This window comes from Rousettus aegyptiacus, unplaced genomic scaffold (assembly GCF_014176215.1).
Source record: "Rousettus aegyptiacus isolate mRouAeg1 unplaced genomic scaffold, mRouAeg1.p scaffold_m13_p_1, whole genome shotgun sequence".
NCBI classification, from domain to species: Eukaryota; Metazoa; Chordata; class Mammalia; order Chiroptera; family Pteropodidae; genus Rousettus; species Rousettus aegyptiacus.
The window spans coordinates 65,321,938-65,337,891 of record NW_023416284.1 but is presented as its reverse complement, the minus strand read 5'-3'; the positions used below and the strand labels follow the sequence as shown (position 1 = coordinate 65,337,891).

General features: G+C 38.1%; 1 pseudogene; it reads left to right on the top strand.

Moving 5' to 3' along the window:
* Positions 1–412: 412 nt before the first annotated feature.
* On the top strand, positions 413–731 carry LOC107504746 (annotated as a pseudogene).
* Positions 732–15,954: the final 15,223 nt, after the last annotated feature.

Below are 15,954 nucleotides of genomic sequence, written 5' to 3'. Positions count from 1 at the left end.
GTAATTCAAGTGACTGACGATGGTTTTTGAATCAGCATTGTAGAACTCAATGTGAAAAGTAAAACCATAAAAGTTCTAAGAGAACACATAGAGAAAAAATTACACTGTACTGGCATAGGCAAAGCTTTCTTAGAACATAAAAGAATAAACTCAAAATTTAAAAAATATGATAAATTTTACTTCATCAAAATTTAAAATTTCAGTTTATCAAAATATGTCATTAGGACAGTAAAAAGGCAAAATACAAACTGGGAGGAAATATTCATAGTACGTATATCTGACAAAGGATTCATGTCCTACAAGTCAACAATAAGTTAAACAAAACTATAAATACAGGCAAAAAGTGTAAATAATGATTTCATAAACAATATATTCAAACAGCCCTTTCTGTACTGATAGTGCTTTTGCAAACATGGGGAACATTCCTAAAACCTATGGGACTTTCTGTAAGAAGTGTGGCAAGCACCAATCCCACAAAGCAACACAGCACAAGCAGGGCAAGGATTCTCTGTATGCACAGGGAAAGCAGTGTTACAGCAGGAAGCAGAGTGGTTGTGGTGGGCAGACTAAGCCAATTTTCTGCAAAAAGGCTAAAACTACAAAAAAGATTGTTTTGAGGCTTGAATGCGTTGAGCCCAACTGCAGATCTAAAGAGAAAGCTCGCTGTAAAGAGATGCAAGCATTCTGAATTGGGAGGAGATAAGAGAAAGGGCCAAGTGATTCAGTTCTAAGCTTCATATTTTGATTTATTATGAAGACGATAAAATCTTGAGGATATGTTCACTTCCAAAAAAATATGCTTACTCAACGTTATTTGTCATCAGAATAATTGAAATAAAAACTGCAGACTCACCAGAATACTTAAAAGACTAATATTTAAAAGACTAGACTCCATAATTCCCTTCTAAAGTTGAATAGCCCTTTAGTTCACTAGCTCAAAGGAAGTTTTGGGGGAACTGAGGAGACAAGGTGGTAAAGCAGAAGGGAGGCCTGGTCTGCTTTATTATGTATTGGCAAGAATGTGGAGAAACTGAAATTACCATGCAATGTTTATGGGCATGTAAAGTGGTTTAACTGCTTTGGAAAACTGTTTGGCAGGTTTTTTTTTTTAATAAATTTAAACATATATCTACATTACAACCCAGCAATTCCACTCACAGATATATACCTAAGAGAAATGCATATGTATGCAAAAAGCCAAATGATAATAGTCACTTTATTATAGCAGATTTATTTGCAGTAGCCCATATCAGGAAATAACCTGCTGGTCCATCATATAGTGGAATACTACTCGTAATAAAAAAGAACAAACTACTTATGCTTGCAACAACCTGGATGAATCTAAAAACCATGTGGGTGAAAAAGCACATGACAAAAATAGTATATACTGTATTATCCCCTTTATATGAAATTCAAAAATAGAATTTATCTGAAATTCAAGAAAACTAAGCTTTGATGATAGAAAGTAAAAAATTGGTTGTCTTTGGGTTGGGGTGCTAAGGTGATATATTTTTTTAAAAAATTCAACAAATATTTATTTGGTGCCTATTATGTGCTAGATATTGTTCCAGGTACTTGGGACATATCAGAGAACAAAACAAAGGACCCTACCCTTGTGGATCTTACAGTCTAGAGTTCATGACCATTGTGGTTGCACACTGTCTGTTACCCTGGTCAAATCCCAGGAGCTTTCTGTGCCTCTGTCCTCAGCTGTCCCATGGCGGAAGAAGCAGGCCTAGCTCAAACATGGATAATGTGTCTGGTGCATATAGATGCCAAACAAGACACCATCCCACCCACCACCCAGATAGTAGATTGGGCTGGAAGTCGACTTTTAATAATAAAGTACAAGGGGGGAGGGCAGTGAGGTGATATATCTTGACCTGAGTGTTGGCTACACTGGTGTAGACATTTGTCAAAAATCATGTCTGTGCATTTTTCTGTTTATACTTTATACCTTAATAAAGTACTGTAAGCATAAAAAGAATGATTCCATAATTCCCCTTAAAATTATCCATCACTTTAGTCAAGCAGTTTGCATGTACTTGTTTGACCTGGCCTAGTGGCCTTAGGGCAATTAGGGGGACAGAAGGGAGGCCACCCCTTCTGCCCATCTAGGGAAGAGAAACAAGAGGGTGTGACTTCTCTGAAGCCAAGTGAAGAAAACATTTCAAGGAGGATGGAGTGAGCAGCTGTGTGAAATGTTGCTAGCAGGGCAGGAAGAGGAGGACTAAGGATTGACTATTGGATTTGACAGTGAAGGTCAGTTACAGGTGACTGTGACAAAAACAGTGTCAGAGGGGTAATGGACATGAAGCTTTATTTGTGTAGGTTTACAAGAGAATGGAAGGAGAGGAATTAGAAATGGTGAACACAGACAACCCCTTCCGATTTTCTGACTGCTCAATGTTGTGTTCCCATTGGCTAGCATAATATCTGGCATATATTTAAGAGATGTTCAAAAATATTTATATTAAATGGTTTGATTATAGGAATAACCCTGAATCCACTTTACTTAGAACATCACTCTCAAACATATGTAGTTTAGTCATGGGTAGTAGTTAGTCATAACACATCTTGTGGGTAAGCATCTTTACCATACACTAAAACATTTGTGTAGTCACTATTTTCCATTGCTGGTGACACCGTTATCTTAGCTACTAGTATTGGGCCCCAAACATTTCCTTCTTGTTAGAAGCTTGCTAAAAAGATTAAGGACTGAGTGAGATAATTAATAGGTTAAGGAAGAGAATTCTGTAGATAATATTACATGGGCCAATCTAGTGATCGCCTACAGAAAAAAAAAAAAATTGCTTGATATTTGTTGTAGCTGCTCTTAAGAACATTTTTGTTTTTTTTGATAGGCAGGAAAAATGTTCCTTGCCACAAGATAGACAGAAAGTAACTCTTCCTTTCACCTTTGACCCAGAGTTCACAGAATGGCTGAGAACTAAGTGGGCCATGATTTCAGCATGAGGCAAAGTGCCATGAGTGAGTACTGAGATAGAGAATGAAATTAGTAGAACTTAAATGACAGTTCTGGTCAAAATGCAAAGAGTTAACTCTACCAGCAGAGGGACTATGTCTATTTCATCTACCAATATATCCTTAGTAACTAGCTCAATGTCTGGCACTTAGTAGACACCCAAAAGGAACAGATGAGATAAAAAGCATAAGAGCTTGGTCAGATGGTAAGGATAAGGTGGAGACATCTTTTTTTAGAAAGATTTAAGACATAATCAATGGGAAGTCGGGATGAGCCTTGGTTTATGGAGTTTATGGGCAGAGGTCAGGGCCCAAGTGAGGTAATCTGTATTGAGGTCTCAGAGTGCCAGGGTTAGCTCCCAGTGGGCCTTGCTACTCCATCTCTAGTCCTTTTATTTAGAAATGCTCAGACCTGCCCCTGTGGGACCAGGTGGGACCAGAACAGTTTGCATAAGCCCCAATCACTCATGCTCTTGAAAGACGGTTAAATCAAGTAGAGGATGATTCCTTTTAGTGTCATAAGTTTCTTTATTGGAATGGTTCTAATAACTGGACTGATGAACAAATTTATGACACATCATCAGGGTATTCCCAAAAATCATTGGAAAAAACGTTACTCAGATGCCAAGTTTAGGAGGCAGATTTTTAAATGCCCACTCTATCTATAGTTCCTGCTTATTGGCACTAGATTACATTGTAAGGTAAACGCAGTACATACCAAGAGAAGTTTTAAAAGCAAGCCTTTATTGGGAGAGCGCTCCTGGGTGAGGTCTGCTGGTCGAGAGAGGAGAGGGGCCAGAGAAGTCGCACCCTGGGACAAGAGGGCGTAGTTTTTATAGGGTTATGTGGGGGTAGGGCATAGAATGGGGAATGTCAGTTGAGCATCCAGATTAGGGTGGTGGCAGACTAGGGCAGGTAGCGCCAGGGCTTTAGATGGGCCCTTGTCCGGATTCCGATGTTAAGCTGGGAAGCCTCCAAGAGGGCCCCGCTGACTTAACATACATGAATGACCCTTTTACCTTCACCTCACCTCTGCCATTATTGATTGGACCCAGGTTAACAGCTGCTCTAAGCTGCGCCCATCAGATTCCCTCACCCAGGAATACAGAATTGGTGGTAGGGAAATTTCTGAAGATGAAGTGAAAATGGAATGTTCTATCTTTCAGGATAGGAAATGTTGTAAGCACTTTATAGAAGCTGGTCGATAATTTTCTGAGATGAAATTCTTTTATCACGGATATTTATAAATCTAGGATACTATAGGCTATCCTTCGATTCCTTAAATAATTGGCTCAACTGTAAAATCTAGTAAATGCCATTATTTGTGGTTTAGCTGAGCTACAGAAGAAAGAATGAAAAAATGATCTGCCCTTAAGAATAAAACTTAGTACATTCAAAAAAGGAGGATCATTTAGGATAGCCATTCTCAAACTTTTGACTGTCATTGATAACAAGAAATACATTTTACTTTTCAACACATACACAATTGAAACAAATTTCACAAAACTATATTAATCCTTTTTTTAGAGAATTTTTATGAGTTTATTTGAGCCTCAACTAATGACAATTGCCAGGAAGCAAGATCTCAAATGCTCCCTATATTAATCCTTAATATGTATGATACACCCTAATATTTATAATTTTATTTTATTTTAAAAATGCTGGTCATAACACACCAAACTGATTTCACGACTCACTATAGAGTTGTGTCCTGGAGTTTGAAAAACACCAGGTATATGTCTCAGTCTATTTGGGCTGTTATAACAAAACACTATAAACTGTGCAGCTTATAAACAATATAAATTTATTTCTCATGGTTTTGGTGGCTGGGAAGTCCAAGATCAAGGCATTGGAATATTCCGTGTCTGGTGAGGGCCTGCCTTCTATAGACAACCATCTTTTCACTGTCACCTTACACGGCAGAAGGGGAAAGGGGTGTTTCTTGTAAAGGCCTGATTCGCATTCACTCCCATTCTCTGCCCTCATGACCTCATCATCTCCCCAACCCCCCACCTCCTAATACCATCATTCTGGGGGGTAGGATTTCAACATATGAACTTGAGGGAGGGGACCTAAACATTCAGTCCATTACAGTATATTGGATAGGATAACAGTTCAGTAGATCTGTCCCCAATAAACTCAAGCTACAAAAAGAGAAGCATCCAAAAGATTACATAAAATGAAAGAAATTAACCAAGTTTTATTGACAAAATGTTGAACTCCAAAGAGAAGTAACAAAGCAATAAGAGCCCGGAAAAAACATCTACAACAGGGGAATCTAACAAATTCCCAAACCACAGACAGCTAAGATTAGATGCATCATGTCTATTTTGAAAGAGAGAAAGGTCATAATGAAGGCCCTCAAAAACTATAATAACAGGCTATGGCATTCTGGTAAATGCTGAATGAACTAAAAATTGTATTGAAAACTACCCAGTATTTAACAAGACTGACAGAATCCATGATGCCGGTAAAGCTTAAAGCATAGTGGAGGTAAAAAAAGACATTAAATAATCCTCCCCCCCACCTATGAGGCAAAAGACCAAAGGCCCTACTGGATGTTTCCTGACTTAGGAGTGGAGTTTTGGCTTCTGAGAGCCATAGTCCTATGACAGTGAGCAAGGGCTTGGAAGGAATTGGCTCTACCACATACTAGCCATGTGACTTTCATAAACATCTCTAAACATCTGTTTCCTCATGTGAATAGTAACAGTCACTGCATTGTGACTACATTGTGGGTCTCACAATTAAATGAGATAATGTATTAAAGGGTTTAGTAAAGTTCCTGGCACATAGTAAACATTCAGAAAACTAGCTGTTATTTCCGAATCGGTCATAAAATAGTAAGGTCTGGTGTCCAAGCGCAAATGTGGTGGGAAGAAAAGGGAGAGCCAAGATAGGAAACCAAGAGGGTTCAGGGCTCAAGGAGTCAGTGCCTAGGGGATGGCAGCTTCTATGAGAATCAAAGTTTTAGGGAGCATTTCTAGAAGAATAGGGGTTGCTGCTGTGGAGAGACAACACAAGCCTTGCAGGACATTTGGTCCTGTCCAAAGTGTTCACTGAGACATTTGGTCCACCCTGAAAGGTCTTTGAAATATGCTACTGTCCTAAATATCCATGGAAACATTGGGTCCACATCAAATGGTTCTTGATGTTTGGTCCTGTCAAAAATGTCCATGCTTAAGAGAACATCCCTAAAAAAAAAAAAAAAAAAAAAAAAAAGAAAGAAAAAATAAAAAGAAAACATCCCTGGGTTCAAATAGCCTATATCATTTATTTCTGGGTTTACAGGATGAATATGGAAAACAATACTATGTTTTCTTTGTCCAATAATTGTATTGTGGCTATATTTCCGGTAACAGCCCTTCCTGACTTGGTAGCCTAACTGGTAATGGAACATGGGGTTAGGCATGTGGGTCGAGATTCAAATCTTGCAGGAGAGTGGGATTTATATAGGAGAGGCTCAAAAAATGTTTATTTAGTAAACCCAAAATGTCTTCCAGAAAACAATATTTCTGAATATCATACCTTAAAATGCATTTAGCAGAGAAAGATACAAAGGCATAAACAAATTATAGTATAGTCTTACAATGGAATACTACGTAGCAATAAAAAAGAACAAGCTACTGATGCATGTACTAATATGAATGAATCTCAAAAGCATTATCAAAAAATCAAAAGGATATATACTATATAATTCCATTCTAGAAAAGACAAAACTATAGACTAAACAAATTAGTGGTAGATAGGGAATGGGGGAAGGTGATTGATTACAAACAGGCATGAGGAAACTTTGGGCTGATGGAAATGTTCCATATCTTCATTGTAGTTCTGGTTACAGGACTGTATACTTTTTTCAAAATTCATAGGACTGTGTAGGGGCGAATTTTACTGTATATAAATTATGCATCAATAAACCTGACTAAAAAATAAAGGAAGACCTAAAGATCATGATATATGACACTATTTTGGAATTTACTTAAAATACATCTATTAATTTTGAGGTGATTATCAGTATTTCATGGAAGTCACGAAAGCAATTTTCCTGCTATAAACAAAGTCTAAAACATCATTTAATTATAGCATATCAAAGATACAGATAACCCTAACAATTTATTTTTGTTTTTGTGAAGAACATGTTTATAAGCCTGAAAAAGAGAAATGAGATATGGACGTTGATTTGGAAGAATCACAAAGAGATGAAAGGTGGAAAGGGGTGAAACGTGAGATTTCCTGTATGTAAGGTATTTAGTTTAACTATCTTTAACTATATAAAATCTGAATTAAAAAAAAATGTAATCTTACATTTTCACGGTATATAAGAAGCATCTAGCGATTAGATAACTGCTTGTCGTCACGGACCATTTCTTTGCTTGGTTGTATCTGTCACAGTTCATATCACTGAGCATTGTAACATGCTAGCTTTCATGTCTTCTCATTCATTCAGTCACTCAATTTTTCTTTCATTTAATAACTGTTTAATGAACATCTCTATATGCCAGACACTGGTGATGCAGGGGTGAGTAAAAAAAATGAGAGCCCTGCTCTTTGCCTTACATTCTAGTGATCAGAGAGACCAAAAAATGTGGACAAATAAATACTTTCAGGTGATGGTAAGTCTTATGAAACGATTAAACAGGGTAATGGGGTATAGAATGACTTTGGGGTGGGCAGAATAGAATACTTTGGATAGAGTACTGACGTGATCGGAGGAGACAACATTTGTAGTGACAACTCTGGGAAGTGAATGATGAATGACAAGGAGTCAGTCACAAAAAGTGGTCTGTGGAAAAAGTATTCCAGACAGGCCTAGGGAACAAAAAGAGCAAAGGCCTGAGACAGAAATGCATTTGGCATTAAATGTAGTCAGATTGGAGTGAACAACATGAGAGGGTTAGCAGATGAATCCAGAAAGCAGGTTTGTTCTAATGGCGATGGGAAATTATCAGAGGGTTTTAAGTAGGGCAGTGATGTGCTTTTCTTTTAAAAAGTCTCTTCGGCTTCTTGAGTGGTAGGCAATAAGAAAAACTTGGAGAATAGTCAGATGGCCAGTGCAGTCATCCAGGCAAGAGTTGAGGATGGCTTGGATCAAGGTTGTAGCAGTCATGATGATAAAACGAGGTTTGATTCAGGTTCCACTTTGTAGATAGGACTAACAAGACTTGCTCATGGATTGGATGTGGGTAATGAGAGAAAACCCTGGGTGCATGGGGATGCTTTACCCAAGATTGAGAACACTAGGGTAGGAAAAAATTCTGGAGGGGAGCCAATAATTCTGTACTGGTTTTGCTATTTTTGAGATGCACTGAGATACAAGTTGAGATGTAAGATGGCAATTTAGTATTCAAGTATAGAGACATCAGAGTTGAACATGTAACTTTGTAATTCATCAGGATGTAGACTGGATTTAAAGCAATGAAACTGGATGTAACTACCTATGGAGTAAGCTTAAGTGCAGAAGAAAAGATATCCTATATAGAGATCTGGGGCACTTTAACATTTAAAGGTGGAATAAGAAAGATGAGATTCATAAGAATCTCCAGTGATATAGGAGGATGATTGAGAGCATGATGAAGCCAACAATAGAATGTTTTTTAAATAGGAGAAAATGGTCATCTCTGCCAAATCCTGAAGAGAGGTCAAATTAGAGAGGACCGAGAATTGCCATTGTATTTAGCAAGGTAAAGTCATTGGTGGCAGATTTGATGAAGGTCATTTCAGCAAAGGACACGATTAGAGTGAGCTGGACAGAGAAAGAGAAGAAAGAGGAGAGAGCAAGTATAGGCAATTGTTGATTAGTCTTAACTTGAAAGGATGCCAAGGTAAAGGGCAGAAGCTGGCAAAGATATGGACTCTAGGAAGAGTTTACTTAAGGACAATACTAAGGTATGACGCAGAAAAGGGGCAGTTAATGGAAGGAGTGAAATCCTCAACTAGGCAGGCTTGGGATCCTGAGGCCTAGAGAGGAGAGGGTACAGTTCTTCATTATGAAAGGAGAGAGTACATATACTCAGGTAGGTTAGCTGATTTGATGGTGAGAAAATGAAGTAATTATTTATTGCCTGATTGCTTCTGTTCCATCAGTGAAGCATAAAGTGAGATCGCCAGTTGAAAGTAAGGGAAGATGAAGTGTTGGGGGGTTTACAGAGAGAGGAGATATGAAATAACTTGGAGAGCCAGAGGCAGTGTCATATTCATATTTGTATCCTAGCATAGAGCCTGATACATTAAAAGTACTGAAAAAATGTTTGAAGAGTGATTGAAGGGAAAAATCAGAAAAGGAAGTATGATATGTATTAAAAACATCCTAATAACAAGTGATATATTTGTAGAGTACTTTGGTTTATAAATGGTATAGAGTCTACTTGAATTTCTTCAATAAATTCTAGAATACTAGAGAAAGGAAGCCTCCTTGAAAAAGGTAATTTAGGACAAGACTACTACTTTATACTTATAAGGCCACCTTTCCCATTATGTTAATCATTTTAAGGATGAGAGGATTCTGTCTTTTCATCTTAATAGTCTCAGGACATACATGAAATAGTGCCTGGCACAAAGTAAGTGCACAATAATGCTTTTTACAAATAAATAAATGACTATAAACACAAAGAGCTTCTAATCCCAAGAGGATTTAAATACTTCAGGGATGAAAAGCTATAGTGGATTATAAAGATAAATAGATGATTTAGAGACATTTTGAGGATGTCACAAAACTTTTGTAAAATTATTTCAAGTACGAAAGATGATATACATGGATTTTTGGTCTCACCAATGTGGGAACTCATATTTGCTTGAGTTTACAGACTCTTGATCTTTTTTTTTATAATAGTAATAAATTTTGTCTTGTTCAGCTAACACTGCGCATTGTGAACTACATTCCCAAATGTTTCAGAATCACCTGTCTTGCTTACTCTCCTCCTCTAGGAAGACTAGGAGATTTGTTTTCTGTCCAGTTGGTAAGTACTACATTCCCCTGTGCCTACTGTGGAAGGCCAGCCCTAAAGGAAGGTAATGGTAAACAGGCAGATTCTGGCTCCACTTGACTCCTATGCTAGGTTTTTCTTACTCCTAGAGTTTTGCATAGCATGGTTTCCCCACTTCTCATAACATTGCTTTAGGAGTAAAATACTTTAAAAAAGTAATATAAAGTGGAAAAATATGCTTGGGAATATATGAGGGAAAGAGAGAAAGTGAAGGTAGGAAAACAGAAACAGAAAGGGGGGAAGAGAAATCTGACCATTTTAAAGTCAGTTAATATAATTACAGTCATTCGGTTGAGCAATAAAAGAATATAATAAACTTCACAGCTGCAAAAACAAACAAACAAACAAACAAAAACCATGGCAGAGGGGCAGGCAAAGAAAAGAGAAGACAGACTGCAACTCTGAACTTTGTCATTTTGCTGTGTAATGATCACACAAACTATTTTTACAATGGGGAGAAATAGAAGTGTGGCCATAGCTATCTCTGGTTTGACGTTTACATAGCACTACAAATCACAAAGGAGGGAGACTATAAACATATTTACTAAGTAAGACTTTTCCAAAGAACACTTGTCTTTTCTGATTAGAAATAGTTCCAGAGAAGGGACCTTTCATTACTCAGTCATTGTGTAAGTGACTGGAGCCCTCTAGTGGCTATTTAGATACCCTGTATGTAGATTTTAAAACCCATTTCTGAGATGGAAAAGGTCTTTAGTGGTAGGGTGGGGTGGGGAGGACTAAATTTTTTAGGAAAACAACAAAACCCATCTCATTTTAATGTCTTGACATAGAGGTTTTTTTCAGTGTGCTCTGGCAGAAAAGCTACATTTTAAAATTGGGGAAAAAATATTTGCCTGTAACATAATCAACTTATTAAAAATAAGCTAACTCTTTGACAAAATAAAGTAGCAGTGAAAGAAAAAATAACAATTAGTCCTTTGAGGGCAACTTTCTCCTGCTTATTTCTCGATACTTCAGCCAACTCTAGAGAATTTGCACATGGAAATTTAACCCTGCAAATCTGTCAATCTGATGCTGATTAACCACTATTTACATATTAATGAATGTACTCTATATTTAACCAGAAGTCTTTCCTTTATAGTTTCTATGTAAAGACTATTCTTTTATTTATGCTAAGGTAGCTCTTAGCAGAGCCTGACATTATTTTTTGTGAACTTGCTGCTTACTCTAGCGTTAATCATGATAGAAAAAAATCTTCACTTTGATTTTTTTACTGTGTTTTTCTTCGTAAAACTACTAAAAGAGTAGGTATGTTTGCTACAGCTATAACAATCCAAACTGATCCTGAGGTAACCACATCATATGTTGCTTGACAGTCTAAGGCTTTGGGCATTATATGATAGGCAAAAGCAAGCTGTGATATTGACAAGATTATTTCAAAGACAGATTACACTACTAGTACTGTAGAGGACAGATGAGGTCAGTAAGAGTAAGAAAGACTAGTTATGAGGCTGTTTGGATAGTCCAAGTGAAAGATAATGCAAGCCAACTCTAGTAATGCAGAGGATGAAGATGAGATAGACTGAAGATATATCTGAAAGAGAACAGTCAATATTAGTGACTGAATATGAGAAGGATGAGAGGAAGGAATTGAGAATAATTCCAAGATTTCTAGCTTGGGAAAACAGATGAATGGTGACACCATTAACTAAAAACAGGAATTCAGAGAACCACAGTGTTTTGGTATTTTGTTTATCCCGGCAGATAGTAAATAATAATGTAAATGAAAAAGGGGCCACATGCTTAAGTTCAGGGTGGGTCTGCATGGTGGGTCTTACAAATCCAGGGACCACAGTAACCACGCAGGAAGTCTGAATATAAAAATTCCTAAATAAAAGCAGATTGCGTCCGAGGCTTGTAGCTTCCTTGACAAGGCCAATCTTTACCTTTGAAATTGTCTATTGTCTTTGTGCATCTAAGATAACATATCTTCGAAATATCAGAGTAATTTTCTTTTCCAGACCCCTTGAAAGCACAACTGCAAGTACCAGAGCATAAGACCACATTCTTATCATGTCCACACACCTCTACTACATACTATTTTAACTATCCTGTACCCACTAATGTAAAAGAAGTATGTGTCTCTCTGCTTTACTTTTGAGCCAGTCTCAGAGATGTCCCCACTTTGCTTTCTCATGCATCCTTAATCTACCACCAGTGAATGTCATATAACCCTGCCTTACATCTCCTTCTTTGATCCTAATGTGAAAACATAAGCTGTAAAACTGCCATTCTCCACAGTCTGAGAATATGCTCCTTGGCAATTGTCGCCAGTTTGACTCAAACTCTTATAAGACTTTCTTAGGCTGGACGTTCTTTTGTCAACAATAATAATACAATATGTTTTCTATATTACAGTAGAGGTGTCCAGAATGCAGTTAAAAATATAAGTCTGAAATTCAAGGTTCAGGTTGGCATTGAACCCATTTCCTGTTTGCCCCTAAAATATTCACCAGCGGTGCTTTAAACTACAATGTTTACCCCAACAAAATTCACAGATGACAGTCCCAAACTTACCCCCAAAGTTTGCCATGAAATATCTCGCTTTTATTATTATTTTCACATCACTCTAGTATATCAATGGTCTTTGGAAACAAATGACATCATCCTGTTTATAGCATTCTGTTTTTAGCAGTGGTATTTCCATTTACAAAATATGGTAATTGTTGATTGCTAAAAATGTCAAATCCTAGAAAAGGTAGCATTCCTACACATGATGTTAGCATTGTTCTCGAACAGCGTGTTAGCCGAAGATTCACTAGATGAATCTGATTTATGTATACATTCCTGTTACATTAGAATTAGACACAAGTTCTATTTAGAAATAACTCTAAAACGTTTTTAAATTTTCACATTGAAAACTAGTCAGATTTATTTCAGCCTCAAAGAGCGCATTTATGTAAAATTAAATTAACGCTAGCCGTGAGCTGCACTTTCTTTTTCTAAGTGGGAAATGGGTTAAGAAACAGATCTGGAAGTCATTGTCTATAAACGAAGCTATGAGAATAGATGAGGCCATCAGATAAGCGCACCAGAGTGAAAAAAAAGAAGCCCAAGAAAATCACAACATCTAAGGCAGGAGAGACCCTAAAATAAAAATTACCAGAGTTATAACGATCTTAGAAAGTAGTATTTGAGAAGATCAGAGTGGAGAGACCATGAAACCATGGTAGTGGACAGTGTCAAATAGGGTAGAGAAGTCCAGCATTAAAAACCAGCCAATGTGCACAAAAAGTTAGGGGACTGGGGACAAGATAGCAGATTGGGGTAAATGCTGTGCTTGCTTCCTCCCATGACGACATTAAAATTACAACTAAATTATAGAATAATCAACTGGGAGAACCATCTGAAGAAGAGCTGAACACAACTCCTATAACTAAGGATATAAAAAGAGAGGCTATGTTAAGACTAGTAGGAGGGGTGGAGACATGAAATGAGCTGGACCCACCTCCACATGTAGCTTTGGGAGGGATATTGCAGCAGCAGAGATTACCCTCGAGGAGCAAGGGGCCCCAGTCGCACACTGGGCTACACAGCTCAGGGTTCCAGTGCTGGGATAGAGTCCCCACAACATCTGGGATTCTGTCCATCAGGGTGAGATGAAAGGCTGCTGGAAACCTAGACATACTCTGAAAGGGCCCTCACTCAAACTCTTGCCACAGGCACTCACCCTGGTCTCTGGCGGTGGGACTGTGACTCGGGAGGCACCAGAGACTTTCAGGGAAAGACTGAATTATGTGGCTTCATGGAGATGGCTGGAAGTACAGCACCATTGTCCCTGTGTTAAGCCCTCCCCTAACAAGGCCAAATCTGAAACTGCATTGGCCTAGTAAAATCTGGTCACTGCACCCTGGCGACTCCCTGGGAGCCTGCCCCACTCAATTCAAGTATTACCTGAGGATCTTTTAGTACTGAGACTTATGGGCAGGCTGTATCAGGCCCTACGTTGGGCCTTTTGTTGAGCTGCCCCAGGCCTAGTACTGGTGGTTCACAGTGTGGCCTCTCCCACGTGCCTCCAGGTACAGCATAGGCATGGATAGCTCTGTAGCTCCTGCCAGGTAGTCTCTGGCTGATCACAGGCAGCAGTTAATCTTGACCTGCATGAGAGTCCTTCGCAAAAGGGCTCAGAACCAACCCAGCCTCAGAACCAACCAACCAACCAAACCAACCAATCCACAACAGAGCACTAACTGATTAGCCCCACAATTGACAGATGCAAAGGGTGGTCTCAACAGATACAGGAGTTGGCTGAGAAGAATCCTGTTCTGTGGGGGTCAGCCCCTACATAGCAGCTCATATGGTGTGGGTGTGGCTAATCCTCACTGCCAGGCAGCCTGAGCATCAGCCACACCCACTGATCTGTCAACAGTAAAGCTCAACTACAAAAGGAGGGCACACACAACCAACACAAGGGACACTCCTGGAGTACCTGTCACAGGTGATCAGGGAGAGTGTACCACTGGGCCCCACAGGGCACCTACTACATAAGGCCACCCACATAAGATTAGGAGACATAGAAGATTTACCTAACACATAGAAACAAGCACAGAGCTGCAGCTAAAATTAGGAGACAAAAAAACATGTCCCAAATGAAGGGACAGAGAAAACTCCAGAAAAAGAACTAAACAAAATGGAGACAAACAACCTATCAGATACAGAGTTCAAAAAACTTGTGATAAGGGTGCTCAAGAAACTTAGTGAAAACTTCAACAAAGAGAAAGCAAGCATTAAAAAAAACCTGTAAATCTTTTTAAAAAGTCGAAAATGCAGAACACAACTGACATGAAGACTACATTAGAAGGAATCAACAGCAGATTAGATGAAGCAAAGGATCGAATCAGTGAGTTGGAAGGCAAGAAAGCAGAAAACACAAGCAGAACAGCAAAAATTAAAAAATAAAAAATAAAATAAATAAAGAGAATAATTTAAGGGACCTCTAGGACAACATCAAGTATAACAACATGTGCATTATAGGGGTACCAGAAAAAGAGAGAGAGCAAGGGATTGAGAATCTATTTGAAGAAATAATAACTGAAAATTTCCTTAACCTGGTGAAAGAAATAGACATACAACCCCAGGAAGTTCAGAGAATACCAAACGAGATGAACCCAAAGAAGCCCATACCAAGACACATCATAATTAAAATGACAAAGATTAAAGACAAAGAGTCTTAAAAGCAGCAAGAGAAAAGCAGTTAGTTACCTATAAGGGAGCTCTCATAAGACTATCAGTGGATTTCTCAACAGAAACATTACAGTCCAGAACGGATTGGCATGAAATATTCAAAGTAATGAAAAGCGAGAACCTACAACTAAGAGTACTCTACCTAGCAAGGCAATCATTTAAAATCAAAGGAGAGATAAAGAATTTCCCAGACAAGAAAAAGCTGAAGGAGTTCATCACCACTGAAATGATATTACAAGAAATGTTAAAGGGACTTCTTTAAGAAGGGAGTCAGTAGGAAAGAACATAAATATGAATTAATAAAATGGCAATAACTATGTACCTATCAATAATCACTTTAAATGTAAACAAATTAAATGCTCCAATCAAAATACCTAAGGTAGCTGAATGGATAGAAAACAAGATCTATACATATGCTGTCTGCAAAAGACCCACTTTGGGTCAAATGACACACACACACAGACTGAAAGGGATGGAAAAAGAAATTTCATGCAAATGGAAATTTAAAAAAAGCTGGGGTGACAGTACTCATATCAGAGAAAATAAGACTTTAAACAAAGGCTGTGCTAAGAGATTAAGAAAGACATTACATAATGATAAAGGGGTCAATACAACATGAGGAAGTAAAGATATACACACCCAACATAGGTGCATTAAATATATAAAGTAATTATTGACCAATATAAGGGGAAAGATCGACAGTAACACGCTCACAGTAGGAGACTTTAACATCCCATTGAAACCAATGGACAAATCTTCCAGACAGAAAATCAACAAGGAA